Here is a 9,465-nt window from a genome sequence, read left to right as displayed (position 1 = left end):
TATCCCACACTCCTCCAAAGAATGAATCACTCCACTGGCTCTCTGTTGTTCTCTGTTCATGTGTGGCAACCACAGGAATATCTGGAATCAGGCGATTGGGTATTCAGCTGCCACACTGCAGAACAGCGACTTTGGAGAAAGCCATGTATGAACATTCAGTCTGTTGCACCAGGGACTGAAACAGCCTGTAGTAAAACAACGGGGGGGGGGCTAAATGTGGCTATAATATGCTAAATGAACCAACATGATAAGAAATATCAAAGCGTGACTGTCCCCAGTGACGCATTGAAGCATTCTTCGCAAGCGTGGCTCGCTAAGCAATGCCCTCCATTTCAGCTTTACCTAAACCCCAAAGTTTGCTCAGACTACGACAAGTCCAATCGTTATTCGTTAATTTGGAAGACACAGTGGCCACATCAGTTCCAACTCACTGATCTGGTATTAACACAGTGGATTTACAAAGTAATTCCACCGCAATTCAATTACCATTGTTATTTTAAAATGTGCCTGCAACAATCCGGTAATACTTGAAGAGAAGCAGCCTGCCCTTGTAGTTAAAGCAGTGGGCTGGGAGTCAGAAGACCTGGGTTCTGATCCTGACTCTTTCAGAGTCCTTGGATAAGTCACTTAACTTCAGGGTGCCTCAGTTTCCCCATGTGTAAAATGGGGGTGATATATCTCTACCTCTTGGGGAGACTGCAAGGTTTAATTCATTGTTTGCAAAGAACATGGAGATCTGCTGATGGAAGGCACTAGAGAGATGGCCAGGGGATTATCTAAACCGTTCTAATATCTTAGCACACAATCACTGAACACACAAGTATTTTTCACATCTCTGTTCCCATTGTTGCCCATGAAAGAAATGCACATAAAGAACTGGGGGATCAAACACTGGACTGCATTTTCACTGCAAAATCAGGTGTGTTACCAAGGGAAAAGAGAACTATTAAAGAGAAAAACCCTGGGAATCAGCAATGAGGGAGGAAAGTAAAAGGGCCATTGTCTGGTTAAAATTTGAAAGCAGAAGCTCTTTAAAGCACTGCCCAGTATTTACTCTGTAGCAGCATCAGGGGATGGTACCCACTTACATAAAGTGCTTTGTTGTACCACACAGATGAATGAATAAATAATGTTACACGCTGCCTATCATTTGTAAATTGCAATGGAGCGAAGAGCCGGATACTCTCACTGCATTTCCTGAAAGCCTGATCCCGGACAAGGCAGATACCGAGGGCTGTGTGTAGAAGTGCAAAGTGAAAGGAGATGGCCTAGGTGGGAGGTGTGGCAGACCCTCAATTCTGCATTAATAAGAGGTGCTGCTTGCAGCTTCCAAGTTATCCTGCCTAGTAGGAGGGAACTACTAAATCGCCTCTCCTGAGACATACCCATTTTCAGCCCTTTTTTATCCTGCGCCATGGTGAGAGCTGGCAAGCCATAATCTGCCTGTTCTAGAACAGATCTCGGAAAGAGCGCCAAAGGCAACATTACAGTGCTCTTCAGAGCCACAGAGGTATCCAAAGCCAATGGCTGCGAGGAAAAGGGAATTTGGAGATGGCGAAGATTTATGTATGAACTGCTCCCTGATGGGAGGCAAAAAGATTTCAGCCTGACCTTTGTCTCTCCTGGCTACTGCCACAGTGGCTTTACCTGGTACAGCCCTTTCGACTGACAGGTGTGATTTGCACCGGGGCTACTCCAATGCTCATTCAAAGCACGCCCTGCCCCACAGGACAGAGCATCAACGTCCAAGGGAAAAATCCGTCACTAGCAGCCTCCTCGCCAAGCCAGCCGCATTCACTGGACCCCGCTACCAGCTTTTGGACACTGAGTCCAAAGGGCCTGTTAAGCATAGTCCTCTCAGAGGAGTGAGACACTAGATGTTAAATCTTGGCCAAATAAAAATGGAACTACAAAGGCATGCTATAGTACGTATGTATTTATACTGCTCTCATCACCATAGTATCTGAGTGCCTTCCAACAGTGCATTAAGCAAGGTGACTAACATCTGTCGTGTCTGTTCTTTCATCCGCTCCCCAAGGAGAGGAGTGTGTGCAGACGCACGTTACTATGAATTTATGTTAGAGAAAGCAAAATCAAAGAACTGCGCGCTTGGCACAGAAGGTGGCGAGGTTTGTGATGGTCCCTGGCTCCTGGGGCAGTCCATTCTAGTGTGTTGGGCCAACCTCCGAGAAAGTTGTCTCCTGCACGGACAAGCTTTACCCTTATTGTAGAAGCTCCCTTTGTGCCAGAGGAGTGATGTTATCAGACACACTCTTTTATCTCAGAGTTTTAGGCAATCTTTTAGATACCCTGGGCCCAGGCCATGGAGATGAGAACCAAGACTTTGAACCTGACTCAATATTCTGTGGGAAGCCAGTGGAGGGAGAAGCGGACAGATTTGATGTGCTGGCCGTAGCATGGTGTCCCTAGCCGGTTTGTCAGAAGCTGGGAATGGGCGACAGGGGATGGATCACTTGATGATTCCCTGTTCTGTTCATCCCCTCTGGGGCACCTGGCATTGGCCACTGTCGGAAGACAGGATACTGGGCTAGATGGACCTCTGGTCTGACCCCGTATGACCGTTCTTATGTTCGCTAAAGAGACACTGAGATTCACCTTTCAGTCAGTGCATTTGCTGACTAATCTAATCCCATTGATACATGTTATCTACCGTCCTAGACCATAAGCACTCAGGGCAGGGATGCCTTCATCCCTGTCTGTAAAATGCCTGGCACACTGTTGGCCCTCTACAAGTTGTTTCCAACCATTCTCCTCCCCCCATCTCCTCCCACCAAAAAAGACCTTTTAAAAGAAATCAGTTCTTGGGCGGTCTTGAAAAATAAATTGTCACTTTACAGGGCCCATTATGCCTTTTTAAATTGCCATTGGACTTTCTATTCTCATTCCAGGCGAGACCACAGCAAAGTAAAGACTCAAATGGGACACTCAACCCCCCCAGCTCTGGTCAGTAAAGGAGTGCCAGTAAGAGGGGCATACGCTGCTGCTGCCCATTCTGTACCTGGTCTGTTGCATTTTTGCCGGGGTTTAGTCAATCTGGCATCGATCCCCTTCCCCAGAATTCTGATTTAAATAGGATGACACATGCCAGTCATCATCATGATCAATTTAAAACAAAACCCACCAGATACATGAGAATCTGGAGGGCAGATTACAGAATTTAGCAGTAGGTCATGCTTTAGATCGAACTATTTGACGATGTCTCAAACGGCAAAGTCACCGCAACAAGGAGCGAATGCTTCTGGTTTCACCTGAGTGCAAGCACAATACCACTAACTAGGACATGCAATTTCCTCCTTTGTACAAGATAAAATAAAAACGGCTCATATTGCTCTGTAAATACACAGGCAGGGCAAGCTGTGGTGCTCTTTAGTGCCTTGAATTCTTGGGCAGCAGTAATCAATAGGATTCTAGGTTTATTTGCAGTGGGTAACTCATCCTTATTAGCAAGGGTGATTTCTTATTCAATAAGACATCAATATTCTGTGCAGTTCAGGGCCAGCTGTTCTCAGGATAAACAGGAAAAGCAGAATTTCATTTCAAAACCTGACTAGCCTCAAAGTGGCAATTACCATTAGTAAATTGATGGGACAACGCAATTTGTTTACAAACAAGATCTAAATGACGGCATATCCAAGTCTATTCTCCAGAATTCTTTAGAGCAGGAATTTGCTCAGAAAATAAAAAAATACTTTGTTCCCTTCTAGTGCCTTTCAGCCAGGAAACACAAACTGCTTTGGGAGCATTAATCAAGCTCCACAACACCCTCATGAGGTAGGTAAAAGATATATGTAGGGATCACTTTCATCAGCACTGAGATCTGACCACATCTGGAGCAGAATACAACCGCTCAACTGCAGACCGCAATACGGTGCAATGGTTTAGGACAGAAAGTGAAGAAGAATACTGTACACAACTGAAACCCTAAGTGTGGGTTGGTTTGAAAAAATAGTTTTCCTGAGCTGAAGTGTGATTAATTAGACAGATTATGCCATGGAACTCTTCGTAACCATTAGCAGTAAGTTTTGGTTCTACAGCTCATGCCAGAGATGGAACCTCCTGCAGGAAAACAGCCCCTAGCACCACCCTTGGATATTGTTTGATTAAGGGACGAGCATCTCCTAGTGACACTGAACAAACTCCTTCCTGAAGCACCTCAGAGATCTCCACTGACCTAGCCCAATCTTGAATAGCTTGTGAGCTGTGATGGAATCGCAGCCCAATATGCTAGGGTTGCAGGCCATGAGATCACCCAGTCGAGTTTTTCTGATGTATTTTAGGTACTTATATGGCCCCAATCACAGTAACTGTCTCACAATCTTTAACGTATTTATCCTCTCAGGCCCCCTGTGAAACAGGTAAGTGCTATTATTATAGACGGAGAACTGAAGCACAGAAAGACTAAGTGACTTACCAAAGGTCACAAAGTCAATCTGTGGCAGAGCGAGGAGCAGAACCGTGGTCAGTATTGTCAAAGTCAGACTCAGGACTCACAATTTGTCAGACCCCTCTGTTTATTAGCAAAGCGCTCTGCTAATACACCCAGATAATGTGAGCACCATGCAAGACTCAAACTATCTTATTTATACAGATAAAAGGGCACGAACGTAACAAGATAACAAACGGAAGCAGAACTGATAAGTTTACCTGGGGCTAGATATACATATCTTATTTCCTTACTAACTATTACCGATCTCCTGTTAATGTCCCACCATTAGCTTAAGTGGACCCAGTGTTTCATACCTTAATGTTTCTCTTCCTGACAACTATATTTCAACATTCCTTATTCCTGCTTAAAGGAACATACAGCATTTCTTTAATCCATTCTATTTTAACAATATAATTCATTCTACTTTCACAGTATCCAGTGTCCACTGGACTATTTCTCCCCTCATTATCTCAAGAGAAGGTTCCAAAATACATTCTGTTGCAACATGGGGTCACAGTATGGCAAAGGTCGTTGATGCTGGTTATCAATCCTGTTGCCATACACCGCACTTCCTAAAGGTCAATTACAGCCCGGGAAGAAACAATCAACATTAGGGATGTGATGAATATTGGCATGTGGTAGGTTGAGTGCATCAGTTTAGTGGACTTCAAAACAGTATATAGCAGATGCATCTCTGTGGCCAGAGTTTATATGGCACGCCAAAAACAACGGTATGTTGCAAATCCAAGTTTTACTATTTGGATTGAATACCAAAGAGCTGCCTTGTGTACTGGCTGAGCACAAAATCCCAGTAATCCTGTGAGATTGGGTGGTGCTTCATTCAATAAATGGAGATTCAGGACGAGAGAATGCTGCCATTTGCAAGATCCACAGAGACAGCATCATGAATATACGGATTTAAATGGAGGTGCACCCGCTTACACCAGATCAGAAGCCAGCCCTTTGTTCCCACCAAATGCCACAGATCTACAGCTACCATCTCGCTGAACAAAGGCTAACTTGAGCTGCACAGACATGGCTGTTCAACATGTAGAAACAGGGAGAGACACTCACCACCACTGGCAAACACTAGAATCCTGTCATCTGGTACAACCAATACCTTACAATGAGAACTATGGTCTCACCACTTGCACAGAACACTGTTGCTTCATGAAGTGTAGTTATCCCCTCCAAGAATCTCATCACAATTTAACATTTTCACCTCCCGTCTTGGTGTTCCTCTCCTCCACCCCTTCCACAAACACTTTCAATCAGGCTATGAAGTGATGTGCGAGAGGGACCCTAAATGTAAAGCCAGCAATGAAAAGCCTAAATCTTCTGATCTCCCCCAAAAGCCATGACAACAGCATCTGTGGCGAGCCTCCAAAGGATGCCATCTTTAAAATGGTTTAATTCTTCAATGCAACTCACGAGCCATTCACAAATGGGACTCAGAATCTTTCCAGCTCTCTCTCTTTCTCCTATTTGCATAACTTCTCACACTTCTTTTGGGGGGTGGGGGGAGGAAGGGAGGCAAAAACAAGCTTCCTCCCCCCACTGCAGCTTTCAGGTTCAAAGATTCAGCTGCCAACCATCATTACTGTTGGTCCTGTCTACACAGGGCCACAAAGTATCAAAATACAATCAAAAACCAGTTCAGACTCACTCAATTTAAATGTGGTTTAGCACAGTCAGTATGGATGAAGACAGACCGTGTTAGAGAGAATTATAGCCTGAACTGGTGTAAAAAATAACTCCCAATCTCCATGCACTAACATCTCCAGACACATCATCTACTTTTGCCCACCATGCACTGTATTTGCATCAGCTGCCAGCAAGCCTGTTTAAACCCAAGGGAGGCCTAGCTGTTACCAGAATAAGTTAATGGACCCCAGGGTGTATCTTTACAAAACAAGCAGACGGATTGCATAAAATGGTTGTTTGTCTGATTTGTCCATGGAACAGTTTGGCCCAACTATTTTTGACACAACCCTCACAATCACGATTGTACCAACACATTCGGGCACTCCCAAAGGGTTTATCCGATAGGGCCGTGTATTATATAGCTACCGAGTTCATCCTTTGCAGCTCCAGAATGTAAGCTTCTAAAAAATGTCTCTAGCCCTTATAGTTGCAAAGATAACGTTGAAAATATACTTAAACTTTAGAGAGCACACAGCCTGAATAGGAGTGGTGAGGTGTGACTAGGGTGACCAGATGTCCTGATTTTATAGGGACAGTCCCGATATTTGGGGCTTTTTCTTATATAGGCTCCTATTACCCCCCACCCTCTGTCCCGATTTTTCACACTTGCTGTCTGGTCACCCTAGGGGTGACCCACCTCATTCATCGCAAGAAGCAGTTAACTCTGAAACCTACAGATGGCAGTGACATTGCCAACACCGTTAACACTCTCACTGCTGACCACTGAAGCAAACCTCCAGCTATTTATTTTTATTCCACAGTTGCAAAATAAATGCCACAGGGCTACTGGAACAATATTATTCATTTTTATATTTCATAAAAATCTCTTTAAAAAAAACCCCAAACATCTGGAATTGTTGCAGAATTTCCTCTACAGTGGTTCAGAGACCAAGATTCTGCTTGCCATATTATGGGGCCTTGCCTATGAGCAGGAGCTTCGGGTACATTGTCAGATGAGAGACAATGTGTCGTAGGATGAAATTAAGAAGATTTGCAGCTGTCCTCATGTAGCCATGCTTGTGGCTTCCTGTTCATACTGGATCGATTCAGCAGAAGGAGATAGCTTACCAACCAGTACAACCAGTGCCCAGTAAGGCATCCTGGACAACTGCTGTGCTTGGATGCAAACCTAGTACTGTATATTCAAACACTAAGTCTGTTTCAATACCTTTGGATAGGAAGATAGGACTCCATGCGTGACCTATAACTTCCTGGGGACAATCCCTTCAGATTTCTAACCAAGCCTTTGGAACAACCAAAGGAGAGACTGGGTTGCAGAGAATCCTTCCTACATATTATACCATGCCCAGTTCAGGCTGGGACAGGGCTTCGGAACTTGAGGTAGAACTGTGGCATAAATACACAGGCAGTGGACGTGATCAATAAAACTCATAACTATATGCCTCACTATCTAGTTTCAGGAACTCTCAGTAAGCCCAATTGGTCTAGTCCATGTGCTGGGCAGTGACAAGACTCTCTCAAAGCACTTCCCTCACTCCAGCTTCTGTTATTTGTCATCCTAAGAGCTGGGCAGATTTCTTTTCTAATTGTAAAGTAAAAAAGGTGCTTTCCTGTCAATATTTGTTCAGGGCTGGCCAATTGTAAAACAGGTTCAACTGTTCTTTTTCATTTGCAATGGGCCTTGTTTACAGACAGTTGCTGCATGAAAAGAATTGGCCTAATTCATTTGTTTGTAGCACATAAGTGATTCCACCTCATATACAAATAACTCTGTGATGCCCTATTCTGAGGACTCCTCAAACACAGGCTTGCATGAGCAACTGCTCATTAGTAAAGCAAATAAAAATAATTTAGACTATGATCTGCTTTACACAATGGTGGAACTGGGCTCCAACTGTTTTAGCCTCACCTAAATGCCTTCTCATCAACAAGGCCAGTGGCAACAAAGTAAAATCAAAATTAACTGACAACAATTCATTAGGAAATCACAGATGTTTGTCAGTGGGTGGGGATGAGGAGGGTCACAACTGATATTTTCTAAACCCTTTTCTGGCTCTACAGGATGCAGCTTTGCAGTTTCTGGCAGCAGTTTCATTATAATAGCCAAGGGCCAATAAAAAAAGGACCAGGGCCACCAAGAAGTTCCAAGTGGCAACTGCTCCAGTGACTAAGAGGCAGCAAGTGAAACTGATAAGAATCTTGTTAATTTCACTGCTTCTAATGGAGGCAGGAAGCTGACAGAAGTCTTGTTAATTTCATTAGACTGCTTCTTGGCAAAGTTCTGAGCAGCAGCAGAAACACCTGAGCATCTTTTGACTCAGGAAGACAACATGTATCCAGTCATATTTGGGAGGTTTTCTTCACCACCATATGAGCTAGAAAGCTTTATAAATAATAATAATCAGCAAATTAAGTTCTGCAGGAATGGATGGCTTAGGCCCTTTCACTCCATGAGAAGGAATAATGTTTTCCCAGCCCTGAAAAGGAGTACATTAAATTTGAAGTGAGGACGGGAGGAGAGAAAGGTTTCTGGAATTCCATGATCAGAAGCGACAGAGTCCTGTGGCACCCGTGAAAGCTTATGCTCCAATACCTCTGTTAGTCTATAAGGTGCCACAGGACTCTGTCGTTTTTTACAGATCCAGACTAACACGGCTACCCTTCTGATACTTGACACCATGATCAGAAGAATATTCTACTAGGAGGATGGATTTCAGATCTTTAACTGCTCCCATGGCAGTTTATCTGCTACAGCCATGAGGCAGTCATTTCCAATCCATCCCATCTGGGTATATGAGGAGAACGGTGCAAGATTTTGGGTGCAATCACAGCAGCTGGGGGAAGAAGTTTACTGAGTAAGGTATGAAGCTGTCAGAAGCAGGATCCAAAGGAGACTGCAACAGGTGAGGAGCTCCGAGCACTTCACAGATATTCATGTCAACCCCCACAGCTTCCACCTGAGGTAGGTGTCACTCCATCCCCATGGGAAATCTATGGCCCCCAATGCCCTGGGATCTCACCTGGGACATGGCCCACAGATTGTCAACATTCAGCACAGGCTCCAAGGTTTGGGGTGAGGGTTTCCATGGGAAGAATGAATGGGAACCGGATCCTGGCATCTCCTCATTGTGCATCTGACCCTACCATGAGGATGCTAAGGCTGGCTCTGTGGTTTCTTAGCATTAGGGAATCTCCAATGTGTGTGTGAGTAGAGGGGAGGGGCCAAGAGTCCTTTCTGGCTAACCACATGAGGGTACATTCCCACATAAGGATGTGGAGGGGCAGGAGGATCTTTGCGAATGGGAGGGCCAGAGACACAGGGTCTCCTAGGATCTCACTTTTCAGAGTAGCAG

This window comes from Terrapene carolina, unplaced genomic scaffold (genome assembly GCF_002925995.2).
Source record: "Terrapene carolina triunguis isolate 2854851 unplaced genomic scaffold, T_m_triunguis-2.0 Scaffold193, whole genome shotgun sequence".
NCBI classification, from domain to species: domain Eukaryota; kingdom Metazoa; phylum Chordata; order Testudines; family Emydidae; genus Terrapene; species Terrapene triunguis.
This window is presented reverse-complemented; position numbering follows the sequence as displayed.